Raw genomic sequence first — 22,547 nt, 5'->3', positions numbered from 1 at the left:
TATGAGATATACCTACTCAATAGTAAGGAAGAGAATGCATTCGTGCCCATGTTGTTTTTCTCGTGCAGTGCGAAAATATTTCCAACAATATAACAGCGACTGCGACTCTAGCGCCTTTGCCACACATATTACTGCTAGCCGCTAAATATGGTGCATATATTAAAAGTCTACGATTGTGTGCGTCCATTTGGGCTAAATTTATGCACTCATAGTAATTCGTGTAGGTCTTTGTGAAATATCTAGATGACTGCTATTACTTGCAGAGCAAAAGGCGTGCTGCTCTGTATGTTATTCAGCAGAAGAAACGGTTAGTATCTTTAGCACGAATTTAAAAACACATCTTAGTCTCAACGATAACACCAAGTATACAATTAATGCTACGCAATAAAAACTGCAGCTAGTGACTAGGTAGCAGCCATTACAACTTTACCGTTACTAACTTCGGGTAGCTGGCGTTAGTGGGTTAGTAACTGTTACGAACCTACCCGTAACTAACTGCAGTTACTAACAGGGCAGTAACATATGTGACAACTAGTTACTCCCTCCAAGTTAGTAAGTACTACTACCTTCTTTCTAAGAGTACTGCTGCTAACTGCCGAAAGCACTGCGTAGCAGTTTTGGTCCCACCGGCACACTCGTTCATGCGCGCGCCTTCTGCAATTTAAGCAATAGTAGATTCCAGGTGAACTGTCGTCAAAACTACATTCATTGGCAACGTGCGTTCGCAAAACGTCTTAATCCGGTCTCCACAACTGCCAAAATTGCACAGAGGAACCTTGGGGACTCGTTAGGCACACCACGGAAGAGGGTCATAGTCACCTGGCAGGGGGAGAGTACCTGTTCAAATGTGTGCTATATCTACAGCTGCTGATGACTTAAAACAAGTTCTCATTGAATCGCAATCAAGAAGATGGGTTGCAGATTTGAATACCTTTTAATTCTAAAAAATAATTTTTGTGCCGGCGCGCTGCGGTTGAGACCAAACACTCGCATTGCCGAAGTAAGTGGAGTGTGGTGGTTCGCCGCGCCCGTCAAAAAAGACACAAATGGGCCCGTTAGCTATAACACCTTTATATGTCACTGCGCATCAACACCCAAAACCGCGAGGAGCGTGCACAGAGGCAGGCGGGGCTCATACGGAACAGGACGTCGTTCAAGTCAATGGCCCAAAGCCTGCGGCCACAAATGTCCAGTGCCACTCACGATTCGAGGACACGGCAGAGTCGCTGGTCCGGGCGCTGGTCTGCCCGGCGACACTGGTGAGTGGTCGCCCAAGCGAGGCGGTGGTCACGAAGGCGGCGAACCGATGTCGACGCGTCGCTGAAGGATGGCCCAGGAGAGATGGCGGCCCGAAGCCGTCACATCACTGCAGCACAGCCCACTCACACACACGGGTCTCCGGAGCCGACCCAGGCACAACCGCGGCGTTCGAGCACACTCACGCGCACCCCACACTCCACGCGCACTACACCGTCGTCATCTTCGTCACGCCGGCCACTGCAGCAGCGCCACCACCACACTTCCCCCGTGTTCCAGAAAGTTGTACGCGCCCAACGCTGGGGTGCACACAACGTGAGAAGGGCAACACAACACCACAGCGCGCACAACACCACACGACAGCACAAGCAGTACACAAATATGGTCACTCAGCACAAGTAGTCACACAAAAGGAAATAGTCGTACAGAGGGAATACGAAGTTAGCGCCGACAACTTGCACACAAATAAGAGTAGACAACAAGTGACAACAGCGGACAACAGCACATGAAGTAATACAAAAAACAGTGCCTAGGTACACTAAATGGCTGGAGGATAGAGGCAATAACTAAGTCAGGACCCCCTTAATCCCCACAATAATCCGCGCGGCTCATATAATTCGCTCCTACGTTTGCAGACCCTCTTATGTACTCTACGTGGAAGTCGTACGCCTGTGACGCCTTGCCCATCCTCCTCAGTAGCACTGGCAGCTCCTGCTATATTCGGCACAGAAGGCGTTCGTTCCTCATATTTTTTCAACATGTTAATGTGGAAGAGTGTGACTCTGTAACCCAGATCAATAACATAGTATACGTCACTGCGCCTCTCCAATACCTCAAAAGGGCCTTTCCATGCCATGATCAGTTTGTTAGAGTCAGTAGGCAGCAGTACCAGAACTTTGTCACCCTTGGAAAGCTGTCGCTTCCTAGCGCGCTTGTCATAATAGGCTTTCTGCAGCTGTTTAACCCTCTTCAACTCCTCTGAGGCGAGAACACAGGTGTTCTCTAAGCGTTCTCGAACCTCCATCATGTATTGATAGGTGGATTTGGTTTCTTCATCCAAAGGGCTGTTAGCCCACAAATCTCTCAGCACACTCATCGGCCCTCGCACGTGTCTTCCGTATAACAGTTCAAAGGGCGCGAAGCCGGTGCTGCTCTGCGGTAGCTCCCTGTAAGCAAACAGCAAGGGTCCCAAGTACCGGTCCCAACACTTAGGTCGCTCTTGGCACATGCGGCTTATCATGCGTTTCAGCGTGCCGTTGAAACGTTTAACTAACCCATTCGCCATTGGGTGGTAGGGCGTTTTCCGCAGCTGTTTTACTGAGAGGAGGCGTCTGAATTCCTTCATGACAGCAGACATGAAGTAGGAGCCACGGTCGGCGACTATTTCGCGAGGTATCCCAACTCTAGAAAACATCTCTAGCTGTCCTTCGGCCACCTGTTTCGCTTCAATAGAGCGTAAGGCAATAGCATACGGATATCTTGTAGCGAAGTCCACCATGGTCAAGATATACCGGTTCCCTTTCTCGGATGTGGGCGACAGTGGCCCAACAACGTCAACAGCAACTCGTGTAAACGGGGTTTCAATGATAGGGATAGTTCCCAAGGGGGCGCGGACCACGAGGTGCCGAGGCACCGTTCTTTGACAAATATCGCACGACTTGACGAACCGCCTCACCTCCGACTGGACCCCGGGCCAATAAAACTCTTCCAGCATGCGGTCCGTCGTTTTCATCACACCTTGGTGACCGGCCAAAATGCCTTCGTGTGCAAACTTAAGCACGGTTTCTCGCAGCAGTCGCGTAACAGCGAGCTGTTCGAGTTCTTTCTGGCACGGCATCTTGTGCTTGCGAAATAAGATTCCGTCGGTAAAGAAATATAGCGTCTCATGGGCTCTAGTCACAACTGTGGTGCCGACGGCTTCGAAGCAAGGGCGTAACGATTCGTCGCTGCGCTGGTACTCATGCAGCAGACTGCGGCTAGTGGTTGTAGCGAATGTCGGTACCACTGGCAAATGAGACGCTGGATGTTTCGCCTGCGCAACCGCTATCATCGGGTCTGTCTCGTAGGTTCAAGACAAATCTGCCACATCATTTGTCAAATGTGCAGGTTCAGGACCAAACACGGAAAGTCCTCGATCACTGGTCCACGCTTCCGGTGAATCACCACGTCCTGATGGCGTCGAATTGTCTCGATGGGCACATGATGAGATGTCGCCTCCAGAGTCAGCCGCGACGACGTTGCTGCTCCACTCAGAAGCTTTAGACTCTGCACGCCGAGATTTGCTTCGAGGGCCGAGAAGCTCAGGCTGCTTCGGGCGAAGGGAGACAGCACACCCTGGATGTTCCCAAGAACCACATCGTATAAAGGGTCAGCCATGCATTTTGCTCGAACCGTGCCGGTGAAGAAGAGTGTGTCCAGGAAGACAGTAGCTTCCGGCAGGTAATGAATGGTTCGGTCGAGCAGGAATACGGGACTTTTCGATCCAGTAAACATTGCCTCCGGAACCAAGGATTGTCGCACAGCAACTGTGTTGCAGCCAGTGTCCCGAAGCACACTAACGGGCTGATTTTCCAGCAGTCCTTTGGCGACTGGCATCACACTAGCCTGCCCGTTTGCCAGACGGGTTACAGTTACATTGACGATGGGGATGCGGTCACAATTCCTGAAAGAACCACAAATCCGGTTGTATCTTCTGATGTAGCTCTTCTATTCTCTGCACCAAACATGCAGGAAGCTTGACCTTGTGCCCCTCCTTTCTTGGGACACGAGTCTGCGCGATGGCCAGACTTTTGACATTTCCAGCAGGTCCCAGCCGGCACACTTCGCGTCCGAGACCAACACTCAGAGGCACGGTGTCTTGTCTTTCCGCAGAGGAAGCAGCGATGGTCTGCCTTCCCCTCCTTCCGGGACGACTCTGCTTTCCCCACAAGAGCAGCGGTCGGCTCCTTAGGAATCTTATCTTTGCCTAACTTGGTCAAACTCTGAGCTTCCATGAAGTGGTCTGCAGCTCGTGAAAGCGCATTAAGTGTCACACAGTTTCGCGCCTTAAGGAAAACACGCTGAGACGGGCTGCACCCACTCATAAATCGCTCGGCAATAACATCCCTCAAGCTCCCGTACTTCTTTTCTCTCTTTTCCATTTCTTGCCAGTGATAAAAATAGCCCGACAGCCTCGCTGCGTACTGAAGGCCTGACTCGTTATCTTCGGGATTAGCTTTGCGGAATTTTTCGCGATATCCCTCCGCGGTGTAGCGAAAACGCTGCGCTTGCTTCAGCAGACTGTAGTCCAGGACAGCAACAGCGTCAAACCGACCGAGCACAGTTACAGCCTCCCCCGTAAGACAGAGGCTGAGCGAAAGAGCCCATTTATCACAAGGCCACTCATGGCGCGACGCGACACATTCTAACCTTTGTAGGTACGCGTCCAAATCGTCTCGCCCTTCGTTGAACGGTGGAATTAACTTATGCGGGCTGGAAGCAGTTCCCGATACACCACGCGCCACACTGTCGGGAGAGTCCGAACCTGAAGTAGGCGGCGCTTCCAGGCTACGGGCAAGCAATTGCAATCGCAACTCCAGCAGACGCTGTTCGCCTTGAATTCTTGCGAGCTCCCTCTCATGTTCTTTAGCGCGCAGCTCCGACTCTTGGGCGAGTCGCTCAGTCTCAATTGCGCGGTCTTCACGCTCTCGGGCACGTTCGTCCCTCTCCCGGACACGTTATCCGTCAACCCACTCTTTTAATGCAGCCCCGCCCATGCCCATTTCCTTCCCTGCCAACAACAACTTCTCAAGATCCATGATGTCCTCCCAGACGGGTGCGTCAGCTGCACGTAAGCACCTATCCTGGGAACAGGCTCGCCAAAATGTGGTGGTTCGCCGCGCCCGTCAAAGAATACATCAATGGGCGCGTTAGCTATGACACCTTTATATGTCGCTGCGCATCAACACCCAAAACCGCGAGGAGTGTGCACAGAGGCAGGCGGGGCTCGTACGGAACAGGACGGCGTTCAAGTCAATGGCCCAAAGCCTGCGGCCACAAATGTCCAGTGCCACTCACGATTCGAGGACACGGCAGAGTCGCTGGTCCGGACGCTGGTCTGCCCGGCGACACTGGTCAGTGGTCGCCCAAGCGAGGCGGTGGTCACGAAGGCGGCGAGCCGGTGTCGACGCGTCGCTGAAGGATGGCCCAGGAGAGACGGCGGCCCGAAGCCGTCACATCACTGCGGAACAGCCCACTCACACACACGGGTCTCCGGAGCCGACCCAGGCACAACCGCGGCGTTCAAGCACACTCACGCGCACTCCGCACTCCACGCGCACTACACCATCGTCATCTTCACCACGCCGGCCACTGCAGCAGCGCCACCACCACAGGAGTGAGTTCGCGAAACTCACAACGTGGCAAGTGCGTTCTGCACCGAGTGTCAGTAAAATTCATCGCGTGACACTGGATCATAATAGTTTCTTTGTCGTCTCGTATGCAACATTACGTGTTGTACTGAAAACTTATCGAACACAACTACTGAATATTGCGAAGCCCATTCATTCATTCTCAGTTTCCTCTATTTGCTTGGTAGCCGCGGGGACAATGGCTATTGACTTCGGTACGAAAGTCATTTCTTTTAATTTTTTATGACCCTAAAAGCCGGAATGGGTATTACACAGGGGGGAGGCATCACCAGAACATATCTGAAACATTTCAGCTTGTCACACAATTACACCATAGCAATTATCTGAGAATTAAACAGAAAATTATACAACACTGGAGAAAGACTACGGTAAGTGCGGTAAATACACGTAGCATATAAAGTTGTACACATGAAGCAGGGTAATGATAAACTTATAACTGTAAGAAGGCCTACATTCATAGCAAAGACCAAGATGAAGGTGCGCTTCAGCCGCATTGCAATCGTCAAGTGTTTCTGCGCGTGACCTGGCTTAACCTCGGGCTGTTTTTGTCGCTCATTCCGCTTCCCAAGTTCCTTTCACCAAACGCCTGTCTTACATTTGGTAGAGGTCCCACCGTAACAGTCCTAACACTCCGCAGCCGTACTCTCCCCCCACCTGCGATATCTAACGACATTCAGCACCAAGCCGTGCAAGTGGACCCAGCCTTATCTGTGCCGGCTCCCTTCGCCAACGAGACCCGGGCAACTTCAGCGGCACATATAAGCAGGATTTCCAATATTGGCTGAAGTCTTTACAACGGGCGAGCCTCTAAAATGAATGAGACGATGCGCCAAAACTAAATAACGTCATTTTTTATCACACTAGTGTGGCTATCGTGTGGTGTCGGAACCACAAGGTGGGCGTCCTTCAAGACAAACTTCTCCAAAGTTTTTTCGTACGGCTGTAAGGAAACTCCGAGCCGAAAAGCGCTTCCGCGAGCGGCCGCGGCAGGTCGGCGAAAGCTTCACAAGCTACATCGGAGATGTCATTGACTTATGTAAAGATGTAAACCTGCATATGTCGGAAGCTTGCAAGAAGAAACACATGTTTATTTATTTATTTATTTATTTATTTATTTATTTATTTATTTATTTATTTATTTATTTATTTATACATACTGCAGCGCAATTATATGCGCTATAGCAGGAGTGGGAAAACACATAATGCAAGTGTTGTGTCCCCTTATTGCTTTTGTGTGTGTGCGCCCTCGCATCCTCCTCCTAACGACCACTCGCATCCTCCTCCTAACGACCACTTGCCCCTCGTCGCACGCTGTCGCCAGATGCCCCCCCACGGTGCGCCCCCGCACCCTCCTCCTGTTCTGGGAAGCCACTCCCTCCCGTGGACGCTTCTCCGTTCCCTCCTTTCTTCGGGCGGCCAGTTCGGCTCCTGCCTCGGTCGACGCTGGTCGCACCCTCATCGGCTTTAAATAAACGAAGTCTTAAAGTACCGTGTGCGTCTTTCGCTGCATTCAACACAGCGACCGGACACGACAGTGGCGACGAGGATGGGATTCGAACCCACGCGGGCAAAGAAGTGTTGTGTCCCCTTATTGCTTTTGTGTGTGTGCGCCCTCGCATCCTCCGCCTAACGTCCACTCGCATCCTCCTCCTAACGACCACTTGCCCCTCGTCGCACGCTGTCGCCAGATGCCCCCCCCACGGTGCGCCCCCGCACCCTCCTCCTGTTCTGGGAAGCCACTCCCTCCCGTGGACGCTTCTCCGTTCCCTCCTTTCTTCGGGCGGCCAGTTCGGCTCCTGCCTCGGTCGACGCTGGTCGCACCCTCATCGGCTTTAAATAAACGAAGTCTTAAAGTACCTTGTGCGTCTTTCGCTGCATTCAACACAGCGACCGGACACGACAGTGGCGACGAGAAAGTGGATTCGACCCGCGCTACGCAACGCTATTGACAAGCCATGGCTACGCGAGGGTTTCCCAACCAGATACCAGAATTCAACGGCTCATCGTGGTCATCGTGGGTTGGACGCCTTCAGTTCTACTTTGAAGCTAACAACATCACAGACCCAGCCTTGAAGAGGGCCAACCTGCTGACGCTGTGCGGGGAGCAGACCTACGATACTGTCTGCGCCCTTATTCAGCCAAGCACACCAGCGGCAGTGTCTTACGACGACATCGTAAAAGCGCTGCAAAAGCACTACGACCCAAGGCCATCCGAGGTCTACAGCCGGGCTCGCTTCCAACGACGAGATCAACTGGGAGGAGAAACTGTGAGCGCCTACGTAGCCGCGCTCAAGAAGCTCGCTGCCGACTGCAATTTTGGAACGCTGTCGACAACAGCTACCGGGCAGGAGGGAGACGCAGCTTCTTCTGCTAACACCACCATGCTTCCCTTGGACGTGATGTTACGCGACAGATTTGTGTGCGGACTGAGTGACGAGTCACTGCAGCAGCGCCTGTTCGCTGAGAAGGACCTCACATTCAGCAAAGCTTACGACATCGCCGTTCGAGCGGAGAGCGCCGGTCACCAGCAGAGAGGGATTCGCCGGAACACCGAGCCGGTACACCAGACAAGCAACCAGGTGCGCAAGCCTTCTGTTGTTGTAAAATCGGTCAAAAAGGCACAACGCTGCTGGCGGTGTGACGACCAACACAACCCCCAGGGATGTCGATTCCAGTCAGCCACGTGTAATTTTTGCCACAAGCGAGGGCATATCGAAAGAGCATGCATTACGAAACGGAGACTTGCCAAGATAAAGTCACCTTCCCAGCCTAATCACAGCGTCAACGCCTCAGAGAATACGCCGCTATCTGATCTCCATGGAACAACATCAGCAACACCATCTGTGTTGTACGACCTGAACACCATGAATCTCGGCACGCGACCGAAGATTTTTACAGAAGTAAGCGTACATCACCAGCTGATTAAGTTCGAGGTGGACTCCGGCGCAGCCTGTACTCTGATCAGTGAGGACACGTTCCGAACTTCATGGCCATCTGACGCACCCGCCCTGCAACAAGACGACACGCACCTGCGAACGTGGTCAGGACAGAATCTGCCACTATTGGGCTCTGCCAACGTGCAGGTTAACTACAACGGCCAGACCCATACGCTACCTCTGCTTGTTGTGAAGGGCACAGGATCAAGCCTTCTAGGGAGAAACTGGTTTTCTCCACTAGGCGTGATGATATGCGGCATACACCAGACGCCGAGCCAGAACATGGTTGAGCAACTGCAAGAGAAATACGAAAGAGTATTCTCGGAAGAGATTCCAGGAAACGAAGGGCCCCCGGTCACACTGGAGTTGTTGGACAACGCGCAACCCAAATTTCTGAAGGCCAGGCCGGTGCCGTTTGCTCTCCGAGATTCAGTTGAAAAAGAGTTGGACAAATTGGAGCAGCAAGGTGTCATCGAGCCGACGCAGCATTCAGAATGGGCCACACCACTTGTCGTAGTTCGCAAGAAGAACGGAACCATACGCCTCTGCGGAGACTACCGGAGCACCGTCAATCTTGCGACTAAAGCGTCCTCTTACCCGCTACCGACACCTGAAGAAGTATTCAGTGTACTACGTGGCGCAAGAGTCTTCAGCACATTGGACCTCACCCAGGCGTATCAGCAGCTGAAGGTGAGCGAGTCAACTGCTGAATTATTGGCAATTAACACACTGAAAGGCTTGTACAAAGTCAAGCGACTGCCTTTTGGCGTAGCTGCAGCCCCGGCCATATTTCAAAAATTCATGGAGACAGTGCTTCAGGGCATCCCAGGAGTTTGTGTCTACCTTGACGATGTCATCATCAGTGGCACTTCCACTGAAGAGCATGCAGTGCGCCTAGAGCTCGTTCTCGAAAGGCTAGCAAACGCTAATTTGTGCATAAGCAAATCGAAGTGCTGTTTTGCGGTGCCAGAGGTGCAATTTCTGGGACACCGAATTGATGCGGAAGGCATTCACCCTACCGAGGACAAAGTGCGAGCGATCACAGAAGCACGAGCTCCAACAAACAAGCAGGAGCTACAGGCTTTTCTCGGACTCTTGACGTTCTACGACCGGTTCTTGGAACAAAGAGCTACCGTGGCCAACGACTTATACCAACTCCTTCGGAAAGATGTGACATGGACATGGTCGCCACGCCATCAGCAGTCATTCGATGCCCTGAAAGACCTGATTCGAAGATGTACAGTCCTCCGCCACTACGACGAAAGGAAGCCTCTGCTTTTGGCTTGCGACGCATCACCGTACGGAGTCGGCGCGGTTCTATCGCAAACTGACGAGCAAGGAAGGGAAGCTCCCATCGCTTTCGCCTCACGTACGTTGTCGCAAGCAGAACGCCACTACGCGCAACTTTACAAAGAAGGGCTAGCCATCGTCTACGCGGCGACACATTTTCACCAGTACATTGCCGGCCGGAAGGTGACCTTTATAACCGATCACCGACCGCTATTGGGCATTCTGGGACCACAAAGGCCTATGCCACCAACTTTGTCTCCGCGAATGACACGTTGGTGCATCAAACTCTCAGCGTACGACTACGCTCTGGTCTACCGCAATGGGAGTAAACATCAAAACGCCGATGCGCTAAGCCGTCTGCCACTAGACGCAACTGTTGACGAACCATTTCCACCAGGAGACGTTCTGATGTTCGAAGCACTGCCAGAACCTCCGCTTACAGCAGGCACAGTTGCAGCATCTACGCAGAAGTGCGCAGCTCTCCGGCTAGTTTACACAGCTGTTCAACAAGGCAACGTGCATAAACTCAAAGGGGACAACTTCGACGCTTACCGCAGGCGAGCTACAGAGTTGAGCACCCATCGCGGCTGCATCATATTTGGGTCCCGAGTTGTGATGCCGAGAGAACTACGCGCACAAGCTATGTCTCTCATCCACGCCGGACATCGGGGCATCGTTGCAATGAAAAAGTGTGCCAGAAGCTACATGTGGTGGCCTGGCATTGACAACGACATCGAAACAGTGGTGCGAGAATGCAAGCCTTGCCAGAGCAGCCGGAGCGCCCCGCCGAAAGCTCCTGTCCCAGAATGGGAAAAGCCAGACACACCATGGCACACACTGCACATTGATTTTGCAGGACCAATTGAGGGCTGCACTTTCCTTGTGGTCGTAGATGCCTACACAAAGTGGCTTGAGATAAGGCAAATGGGACAGACGACTTCGGCAGCAGTCATTGACAACCTCCGATCACTATTTGCAACGTTCGGCCTGCCGCGCAAGGTAGTGTCGGACAACGGAACACCGTTTGTGTCTGCGGAGATCCTCAAGTTTTATCGCGACAACGGGATCTCATCAGTTACATCGGCCCCCTACCACCCAGCGACAAACGGACAAGCCGAGCGCTACGTAGCCGAGCTAAAACGCGCCCTTGAAAGAGATCAGACAGGCTCGCTGCAGCGCCGCCTTGCGCGCTTTCTCTTCAAGCAGCACACGACGGTTCAGAGCACAACAGGCGAGACCCCCTCGAAAATGGTGTTCGAGCGTGAAATGCGAACCCAGCTCACAGCCATCCTCCCCGAGCCAAAGGCAGAGACGTTCCGGGAAGAAAAAGCAATTCCGCGCTGCGGCACGCTTAATGAGGGGCAGCGCGTCCTCGCCCGACAGTTTCTGAAAAAGCCACGCTGGGAGGAAGCTACAATTGTCAGACGCATAGGCCTGCGCTCTTGGCTCGTCAACATACATGGCACAGTAGCACGCCGACATCTCAACCAGCTGCGTAGATTTACGACGCCGTCTGAGAGCTGTCCGCCAGCGGAGAGAGCACGTGCACCATCTTCCCACATAGCCTGGCACCTCTTCCCGGAAGAAGAGACTTCGCCCAGGACAGACCTAGGAGACACAGCGAACAACAGCCAGCCTACAAGTGTTTCTCCCCCGAGCGCACAAAGCCAGCGCGCCTCCACGCGTGAGCGCCGACCCCCTGCACGATACCAGGCAACTTTCTGAGGGGGAAGGAAGTGTTGTGTCCCCTTATTGCTTTTGTGTGTGTGCGCCCTCGCATCCTCCTCCTAACGACCACTCGCATCCTCCTCCTAACGACCACTTGCCCCTCGTCGCACGCTGTCGCCAGATGCCCCCCCACGGTGCGCCCCCGCACCCTCCTCCTGTTCTGGGAAGCCACTCCCTCCCGTGGACGCTTCTCCGTTCCCTCCTTTCTTCGGGCGGCCAGTTCGGCTCCTGCCTCGGTCGACGCTGGTCGCACCCTCATCGGCTTTAAATAAACGAAGTCTTAAAGTACCGTGTGCGTCTTTCGCTGCATTCAACACAGCGACCGGACACGACAGCAAGGAAACAATGTGCAGCAAAATGTACAAAGTGAGCACTACAAAAAGTTAAAATCACAAATGAGATATCAAACAAGAAAGGAACTGTTAACGACAGGGTAAGAATACACAGCTATTATGCGTCTTTAACGGCAGTTACAAAGTTTTGAAATGCACAAGAACGAATGTACCCAGGTAGAGAATTCCAGGCTTCTATTGAACGGGGAAAAAAACTGAATTTGAACAAATTAGCATGCACAAAATGCGGTATCAAATTAAGCTCGTGATGACTTCTTGTAGATGATAATGGTGTAAAGTTAACTTAGTGGTTAGCTGATAGCCTTACTGAGGAATCGACGACACAATGTAAGAATTTTAATGATTCAGTGTGGCGACGGTCAGACAGCGTGGTTAAATTCAATGAGAGAAGTGTAGAAGAGGGTGAGAAATCGCGATCATAACGATGACATATAAAACGCACAGCTTTCTTCTGGACTGCTTCTAACATGTTAATTTCGAATTGTTTGTACGGGTTCCACACTACAGCTGCGTAATCAAGAACAGGGCGGATTAGAGATTTATACAACAGTAGCTTTGTGTCTTTTGGTTAATTGGGTAGCGTGCGTCGTAGATAACCTAGTTGTTTTAGTGCTTTATTACATACGTAATCAATATGTTTAGACCAAGACATGTTATGCGTGAATATGACACCAAGATATTTGTACTGAGAGACCCGATCCACCACACGGCCATTGAAAGAGTAACTAAAATGGGAAACGGAAGATTTGTTACAAAAAGAAATGAGGACGGTTTTGTCGAAATTAATTCTCATTTGCCAGGTACTACACCAACTACAAAACATAGCAAATGACTCTTGGAGGTGACGATGATCATTAGGGCCATTAATTACTTCGTACAAAACGCAGTCATCAGCGTAAAGACGAATGTTAGAAGAAATGTTATGTGGCAACTCATTTATATATATTAAAAAGAGTAGTGGTCGAAGGACGGAGCCTTGAGGCACTCCTGACGTTACATCAACAGCAGCAGAATGAAAAGAATTATAGGATACGAACTGGGAACGAGATGAGAGAAAGCTAGAAATCCAATCAACCAAGTGAGGATTTTTTAGTATAGCATTTAGTTTAGCAAGAAGCTTAGAATGTAGAACAGTATCGAATGCTTTCGAGAAGTGTATAAAAATGGCATCAACTTGGTTACCGACATCGAGGTTATGTAATATATCATGAGCGAATTCTGTTAATTGTGTTACCGTACAAAAACCGCGCCTAAACCCATCCTGAAAGTGAGATAGCAAATTATTGGATTCAAGAAAAAGCATGATGTGTTTATGAATGACGTGTTCCAACATTTTGCGTCACTGTGATGTCAATGAAATCGGTCTGTAGTTCGACAAGCACTGTCTATCACCAGATTTGAAAAGAGGGAGCACTTTGGATAATTTCCAAGAAGAAGGAACGGTAGCAGATGCTAAGGACTTGTTGAATATGATGGTCAGATATTTCGATGACCACATGGAGTAACGAACCAGGAACGCATTGTGTTTTCCATCTGGGCCGGTACATTTCTTAACGTCGAGGTTTAATACAATATTTAGGATGCCATCAGTGTTTACGACAACATCAATGATTGCTGGAGAAGAAATTATATTAGTGAGTGGCGGAATGACGTTGTTATCCGGAACGAACACAGAGTTAAAATATTTGTTGAAAGCATCCGATATTACAGCAGGCTCACTGATGACGTCATTATCTAATCTGAACGAAGTGGATGAAGTGTCAGGAGGTGAGATGGATGACCAAAATTTTCGGGGGTTAGTTCTTAACAGATCGCGCAGGTGGACACGAAAATGAAATCCTTAGCCATGCGGAACTTAATATTGAGTTCTTTTTTTGCCTTGTGAAATCTGTCTAAGGTTATGGGATCGTTGCTTCTTTTAGAAGGCCTTAGCCTAAGAACGCGACGAGATAAATGCAAAATGTCTCGAGTCTTCCAAGGAACGTTAGTATTTCTTTTCTTAGTTTTAATAGGAACAAAGCGTTGAACACAATCCTTGACAAGACATTCAAAGTAATTAGTAAGAAAATTTATGTCGTGGCTTGCTGAGAAAGCACAGAATGTATTGAAACGATCAGCTAAAACCTCAATAATGGAATTGTCGTCAGCACGAGTGAAGTCAGGAAAAGTAGTAAACAAATAGGGTGATTTGGAGACTGGACAAGAGAGTGAAACTAACACGCCTTTATGGTCTGAGAGCCCATCAATTACTTCACAAGAGGAGTCATTTTGGGCCAAAGTAGAGCTTAGAAAAACTAAGTCGAGGATGGAATTCAGCCTAGTAGCACTAGAAACAACCTGAGTTAGTCCAAGCAATAAGAAAATGTTTATTAGTTCTTTACAAATTGTAATGTCACGACCAAATGCAGACAACGATGACCAGTGGATGCCAGGAGTGTTGAAGTCTCCCAAACAGAGAAATCTTCGTGAAGTAATGTTGATCTTGGTCATGAAATTTGCGACAGCGTGAAGGACATCAACGGAAGAACCAGGTGGACGATAAATAACACTGATTAGAATACTATAATTGTTTAGATACACTTTGCACCACAAGGATTCTGTATCAGGGGGAGAAGGCAAAACTGACAACCGTAAATCCGATCTGATAAGCAATGCCACACCGCCACCAGTACTGCAACTTCTGTCTACGCGCACAGTAACAAAACCTGGTGGAGTGAATTCGGAGTCGTAAATTCCACTATGCAGCCAAGTCTCCGTTATGCCAATAATATGGGGGGAGTGAACAGAAATAAGGGACAGTAAATCTGGAAATTTTTTTAACAATGCTGCGAGCGTTAATATTTAGAACAACTAGCTTATCAGGACGGCCAGAGCTAAGTCAGGGAGTCGATGATGCGGCAGTCAAGGACACAGGCGCAGAACAAGCAGGATCATTGTATGCTTTTACCAACGAGTTAGAACTTTCATCCCAATTGTAACGAACCTTGTCAATGAAGGCATGATCGAAACTAAACCTCACGATAGAACCGTTGTCACGAAAAGACACTGATGCGTCCCATATTTTTTTCCGAATGGACCTAACCCTTGCAGAAAAATCTTCTGTAATGAAGAAGGCAGAGCCCTTGAGTTTGGAGAGGTTTTTAAAAACCACACTTCTGTCGTTGAAGCAAGAAAGATTTAGGATAACTGGACGAGTATAACCTCTGCGATCTGCACCGAGCCTGTGGAAGCGCTCAATACTGGGACAGCTAATCTTCAATTTATCAGTAAATACAGATGAGATGCTAGCCCACAATGTGTCAGCGGTTTCGTTCGGGTCTTCTGAAACGCCGTGTATTATAATGTTATTTCTTCGAGAGCGGTTTTCAAGGTCATCATTCTTTTGCACCAGCTGTGTTACTCTGGAATTTAAAGAGTTAATTTCAGCGTGTAAATCAGAAATTAGATTGGAATTTTCGGGCGTTGGTAAAGACTCTAATGCAGCCACACGTGACTTGAAAGCATGGAAGCGACAAGCAAAAGATTGCTTAATGTCCGCGATGTCACAGGCCAACTGATTCTGCCCTGCTAGTATTCTAGAAAACATGTCAGACACCGAAGGATTCGAAGAGATTTCAGTGTCAAGATTTACAGCGGAAGAACTCGCATCGTCAGCCTCCCCGAGAGTGAGACTGGAACCACTCACAGACCGGGTTAAAGGTCTGGTACCAGATGTACTGCTTTTACTGGAGTTCGCTGACTTTGATGGGGGGCCTGGATTGAGTTCCACGTCACCACTCAGGAGGAGATGACTTGCGCAATAAAACGCGTGTACGCAGCAGGACACAAGAGTACGTGGGCAAGGGCACAGCAGCAAGTATCGATCATCAGACCGGACGCACTTAGCGTCAGAATAGTAACATACCTGCATGAAGAGCAAGCAGCGATTTAACATGACGCCGGTGCCGCTGCAGCCGAGCCCACTGAAGAGCCGATCCGCGCACATGGACTTTATATCGTTGTCAGGTGACGTCATAGACCAGCAGTGCAGCGAGACTGGCTGATCTAACGAGAAGTTGGCGAGATGACTGGCTTGCAGATATTGGAAGAAAGCGGGGAACCGGAAGCCATCACACAGGGTATCAGCTGGCAAGTCCAAGGGTAAGCACACGGTGGTATCCACGTGCCCATCCAGAAGCGAAGAAGCCAAGCCAGAGGAAACGATTCCGTAAGGGCCGTGGTCAGCAAAACAAGCGATGAACTGCATGAAGAGCAAGCAGCGATTTAGCATGACGCCGGTGCCGCTGCAGCCTAGCCCACTAGCCCAAGGGCATGGACGAAGGCACCTTACAGATCCTCTTAGCACGCGACTTGCGCACCGTTGCTGAAGTTTTCAACCTTCGCCAAAGCTTCGCGAAGCGGCGCAAGCAGGAAATCCTGACTCATCAGCACCCATGGCAGGTTTAGCTTGCTGCAAACACGCTTGCAACCCACACCTCCTTGTTGCTGAAACACATCAAAGACTTTGCTCGCGAAGAAGTGGCGCGTAAGCTCACCTTTCTCCGAGCCCTCCATAGCTGCAACAATACTTCGCTCGGGCTCTCTGGCATGCGATTCATGACCAGGTTGGTGAGAAATATTCGGCCCGCACATCTGCCGGCACCTGTCACCGGTCCACTAACATACGCCTATGTAGTCCCCAGACCTCAGCCGCCTACCTCTCCTTCGCCTTCAGTACGTATGTGAGCGGCGGCACCTTATCTTTCACCAGCTCCGCGAGTCACCAATCCCTGGCGTACCACAGACAAACAGTCTATTTGCTACATCTGCTGATTGCCGGGTCATGTCGTATGCCTTGGCCGTCGTCGTCTCCGAGTCTCAGCACCCTGTTCTGAAGATAACGGGTACTGGCCCTCCCCGATTCAGCCCTCCCGGCCTGCTGAACCGCCGTCGTCATCCTTTTTCTCAAACCATTCGGTCCTCTCTAGACGCCTTTCACCTTCGCCGATATGCAGCTCCATTTCTCCTATGCCACGTCACCTCAACACTACTCAGGACCGAAACTAAGTGCCGCTGTTGCATAGGCGAGAACTCTGCCCCGTTACATTTTAAATTCCTCAGCTATCCCCTGCTAATCTTACTCAAGTTTCTTTCAGGGCGCTTTCGGACACCGGTGCTGTGATTTCTGTAATGAACGGAAAGATCTGCTGCTCGATAAGGAAGGTAAAGACTCCAATTCCTGGGCTATCACTCTGCTATTCCGGGGCTAACACTCAGCACTATCGCTAGTGCTCAGCAATTCAAGCCATCCGCAGCTTGTATCGCTGGAGTCTTGGTTCAGGACCTCCTCATAGGCTACAATTGGTCGTGCTGCCTTCCTTTTCTCATGCTATTAGTTTGGGCTGGGATTTATTGCCGTGGCATGACGCTATCGTCGACTGTGTTCAAGCTGAAGTCGGGTTCTCTGTCTGCCCTGCCCTGTACTGGACGTTACTCCTATTTCCAGTGGCAAAGCCCTCGCCACCGTAGACACTGACCTTCCTTCATTGTCTTCCGTCCTTGTTCATCTCTCCTGCGACTCTCTTAGCGCCGACACTCACCTCGTCACTTCAGCCCTTGTGTTTTCTGCACCGCAAGTGTCCTAAACTGCCATATGCCGTACTGACTGTATCCACTGGTCATTCAGTACTTTTGTTCTGAAACCATTTCCCTCCCTTAACTCTCTGCGCCTTAGTGAATGTCTCGGCACTGTGCAACCCATACCTTAATCCGTGCCAGATGCATTTTCTACCAAAGTGTTCCCTCACTCTATCGACGCCGTTCTTCCTCCACCGCATTGGACAGAACTTCTCACCCTCCCCTTCAAGAGCCCCTTGAAAGACTTAGCGGTGTATATTGGCAAAAGCATGATAAACTACGCAAGATTTCTGCCCAAAAGGGCACTTACGTGATTGGGGAAACATAGCACGCCTTCCCCGGCCACTTCTTTCTATGAAACGCTTTCGTTGCAACCGTTACCAACCAATGCTCGATAGTATTACACACCTTGCGTACATCTACCAAAAACAGCATCGGTCACTGCGACAAAACCAACGAAGCTACCAATATAAAATGGTGAAAATTGGGAACATATATGTCCGTTACACCTGAAGAGGTTTTCACGCTAGAAAGCAACAATCAATCTTTAACCTATCACCCATCCCTCCTCTACTTCTGGCCTCGATTGCGCATGTAATGTAGCTCTCGAACGAAGCCCTTGAGTTTTCAAATTTTTACGCTTGCATACCAGAAGTAGAATTTCTTCAGATCTCGAAGCGTCTCGAGCGAAATGTCTCCATGGAACAGGCACGAGTGTGTGAAAGTACTGCAGTGCGAAGTACTGCGGGGCAGGCGCTGAACTTCCAAATTAGGTAAAGGCGGTAGGTAAGATAACGGTAACACTTGCTCTGAAATGCGCAACCTTTGCTATTTCATGCGACCACCTAACTTTACCGTGTACGGCCATAAATAACGCATTTTGGAAGCATTTTTTTTAAAGTAGAGGTGGATTTTTTAAGCGCTATGAAATTTTTTGAGCAGCAACGTTTCTAGTATAGATTACAATTCCCAGGCAGCCTTTAAATTTTAGTCATGACGAGAAAAAGCTGATATTTTTTACAAGTTGAAAAGTATGTGCAAATTATATGACTATCCACAATTTCTTGCACCTCACGGAACAATATTGTTTTCACAGTAATGAGGAAAAATTTTGAAGAGTTAGGAATGTATACATTTCTGTGTGCGTTTTGTTGAGGCCTTGCACTTGTCGACGTGATCCACGATTAGATCGTGTTCTCAGGAAAGAATCTTTTTGCTAAGAATATTCTAGTACGCTGAGGGCCAGGTTTGCTTGGTCTTCCTTGGAATAATTCATCACTACAATGACATTGGTGGAGCAAACTCATCTTTGTGCTGGTCTGAAAATGCCCCTCGCCCTTTGGGTTCTCGTTGAAAGTACCTTTGGTTGCTTCGAATTGCATGGAAATATTCCTTGAATATTCCAGCTGTTTATACTATTCGTAGCGCAATTATTTATTACTCCAGCAGGTTTCTTCAGGAAAAGTTCATACCAGAAAGTAAATATGCTTGAACTTCGTCTAAAAAATGCCAAAAGACGTCTTCTGCCCAATGCGCTTTCATGAATTCGGTGTAAAGGTTCTCTTATCTACGTTGCTTTTTAATCTCACCATTAAACACAAAAGGATATAAGGCTTAAATTGAGATCACAGAAGCGAAACGACTGCTCCAAGCACAGTCTTTGTGCACAGGTAAGTGAATGTGGCCGTTATTCGTTGTTTTGTATTCAACCTTTCTTCAGTTTCGTTTAAGTGTCAGGCGGCAGTACTTCATTATCTTAAGCATTTCTCCGCTAGAGAAAAAATATTTTTTCGATTTCTAGTGTTTAGCTATTGGCAATAGTACAGGCAAGGTGTAAGAAGAATAGTGAACTTCCTGTCGACACAGTTCAACAGAACAACTCCGCTTTTAAAACGTGTATATTTTAACTTAATTCCAGAAAATTTTGCTCGAATAATGTCTGAGCTTTTCCATACAGTGGAATTGTTGCCTAGCTGCGATGAAGTTTACCATGCACAATTCTATAGCTCATCACTGTTTTGTGTACAAAGGGGTTTAGTAATAATAAACAGCATTCATTTTCGAGGTACATTTATTCTCACTTGCAGAAATAATTAAACATTTTCCGTATCTTTAGCTGAACAGCACTATGTACAAGGTAGCTCAGCTTACCATGTTTGTATCAACAAATGTTAAAACAAAGTAAAAGTTATTGAAGTGATGATAGAGACCTTGGACGGCAATAAAATTTTTGAGACTGTTAAGAAACATTGGAGCAGGGTTGATGTCATAGAATTCACTTATTTTATGAACCTGTTCTAAATTGATATCTAAAAAATGAAGAATGCTGGCCGGAGAAATATGCTAAAAGTACGTTTGTGGTAAGTCGTCTGTGGCTATATATTTACTTCTCCTGAAGCACCACATGTTAGACGCAAATTTCTTGTGGAGCCTGTTTAACTCAGAGATAGCGGTATTCTTGACATCTGTTATTTTGGCAATGGCCTAGGGAAACATTATCGTATCTTATAGGTTTCTAGTAACCACTACGGAACGTTTTATACAGTCTGATCAGTCGTTTGTCACACACGTTTTTTTTTCCCAAGTTCAACGGCTTTACAGAAGCTATGCTGCCTGAAGATAGAAGAAAACTTGGCCCGTGGATATTTTCATGCCGCTATATTCTTAATAATCAATACGACAGTGTCTAAGCACACTGTTGGATTTGTAAACATTATTCGTTTTAATACAATGATGGACAAAATAACAATATTTTTGGCGCTTACGACGCGTACAGTCGCGCCCTCATATATCAGAAATACATGACACATATTCAATTGTAAATGCACCGTGAGTAGCGCGCCTCCTGTGAAGAGTTAGGATCTTATATCCCAATTTAAAGAGCGGCAGTAGAAGCAGTGTCTCAATTTTTACGCGGGCATTCAGTACCCGTCTGATTCCCTCAGACCACCTCATTTGGCCGCATTTGGAACTGGCGCGTCACAGGCCATATTGATAACGGCGCTTCTTTAAAAAAAATATGACTGCAAGCCCTCATCAACACAAAGTTTGAAAATTAAATTTTTTGTCGGAACCTGATGAGTAAATTTTTAATTGTTAACCCTTGCCTTCAAAAGAAAATCATCTTCCAAATTTGTCGTCTGTTGAGACAAACCTTTTCACTGATCCCTTCAAATGGTTGTTCACGTATGAAAGACACATGGCGTGCGCCATGCCAGTGTTCCAAAGCCTACCTTAAATTATCCCCGGTATCTCGCAAACTTTTCGGAACCAGACCAGATGTTCTGTGACGCAAACATTGTGCACTTCGTCCGAGTCGGCTACCAGTCAAGGCTTTTCACGTATGTGCTGAGTTGTTAGCAACTTCAGTCTGCTGCTAGCTTACCGCGGCGCACTTTGTACCTGATCAACCTTTGTAGGGCGCGCTCGCGGTGCGCTCACTTGCATTCCGCGCCGCTCCCCGTGGGTTCGACCACCCTTCCTCTCCCGAGTAGGGCAGGGGGAAGCAGGCTACGTGTTGGAGGCTATTTAAGGGGGCCGGACCATCGAGGCGGCTTCGTGAATCCGTCCCCGGAGACCGCTGACCGTCTGCGGCGACGACACCTGACCCCTCTGCCGCGACACCATGTCAGATAAAAGATTTAATTCCAAAGACCTGGGAGGAGTCGCTTTCTGTGCGTCCTCACGCAGAGGATTCACCAAAAATAATGGCGCCTAACGTGAGGCTTTAATTATAACGGATGTGGACGTATTTTTCTTGGCGATTTTGAAACGTGCAGCCAGACTCGTGGCAGGCGCTCTTTGTGCGGGACCACGCCGGATCGCTAGAATTAGGAAGTAGCTTAAGCGGAATGTTCGCGAGGTAGGGGCGTGTACAGTGTTTTAAATTTTGTTAGGGGTTTCGTGTTGTTTCTGTAGTTTTCGCGTGTTTTCTAGTGAATATTTAGTGTGTTTTCAGACTAGATTTTTTTTGTACATGTATGCCTTTGTTCGTCTGGTTGCCTTGAGTCGTTATCGGGTCCGACGGGACAGCTCACGCGGGCTTTCTTGAAACAGTCGCGCGTAAGGCAGATTCTCCTCTTTTCCCCGACAGTTTGAGCGAATTACGCCTCCCAAAATGGATAACTCAGACGCGGCCTTGGCTGCCGGGGCAGCCGGGAGCGAAGCCAGGAACGCGGCAGAGCCCTCGCAAATTCCCGACGCGGCGGCCGTAATAGGGCAACTAACGGAGATGTTTGCTGCATTAGCCAGTAAGTTGGTTCGGTGGCTGGCGCCAATCAGGCCGCAGCAGCGGTAGCATTGGCGACAGCGTGGCGTCCGCGGATAAATATGGAAATCCCATCGGTTTCCGGGTACACGGACGCAAAACCAGTCCAGTAGTTTTTGCAACAACTCGAGGCTATACGACGGCTCTGGCGACCCAGATGACCTGATACTAGGGCAGGTACTGCCTGTATCATTTGTCGCGAGCGCTGCGCGCTGGAGGTGCTACCAGCGGACCTTACAGTCGATGGCGGACTTCAAAGACCACTTCCACGCCGAGTTCCTGCCGCTTGACTAAGACCGCCGGATGCTGGACGAGCTCTCGTTGCTCCCCCAACACCCAGAGGAAAGCCTCCTTGAGTGCATACGCGCAATGCAGGAGTTCTACACGACGGCAGATCCGACGGCACCCGACCAAGATCAGGTAGTGCGTATGATCAGGCAGTGCCATCTACGCTTCAGGCCGTATTTGAAGGGCCGCGGTTTTACAAATCTCGAGGCCTCTGCGCAGGAGGCCAATACAGTGCAGGAGGATTTACTTGCCTAACTGCGCTACCAAACCCCCCCCCCCCCCCCCAGGCCAGCCGAATCGCTAGAACCGGGATGCGCTTGGGATGGAGGCCAAGATTCCACGATGAGGGGTCGGCACGCAGAGGTAATGGCCATGGAAAGGCAGGCGGAACCGCCTGCTGTCC

The 22,547-nt window shown here is 49.4% G+C and overlaps 1 pseudogene; it reads right to left on the bottom strand.

Moving 5' to 3' along the window:
• Nucleotides 1-3,351: 3,351 nt before the first annotated feature.
• On the bottom strand, nucleotides 3,352-5,054 carry LOC149326872 (uncharacterized; annotated as a pseudogene).
• Between the last annotated feature and the right edge of the window lie 17,493 nt (nucleotides 5,055-22,547).

The sequence above is a fragment of the Amblyomma mixtum genome, chromosome 10 (assembly GCF_055824585.1).
Source record: "Amblyomma mixtum isolate Tamu chromosome 10, ASM5582458v1, whole genome shotgun sequence".
NCBI classification, from domain to species: domain Eukaryota; kingdom Metazoa; phylum Arthropoda; class Arachnida; order Ixodida; family Ixodidae; genus Amblyomma; species Amblyomma mixtum.
This window is presented reverse-complemented; position numbering and strand designations above follow the sequence as displayed.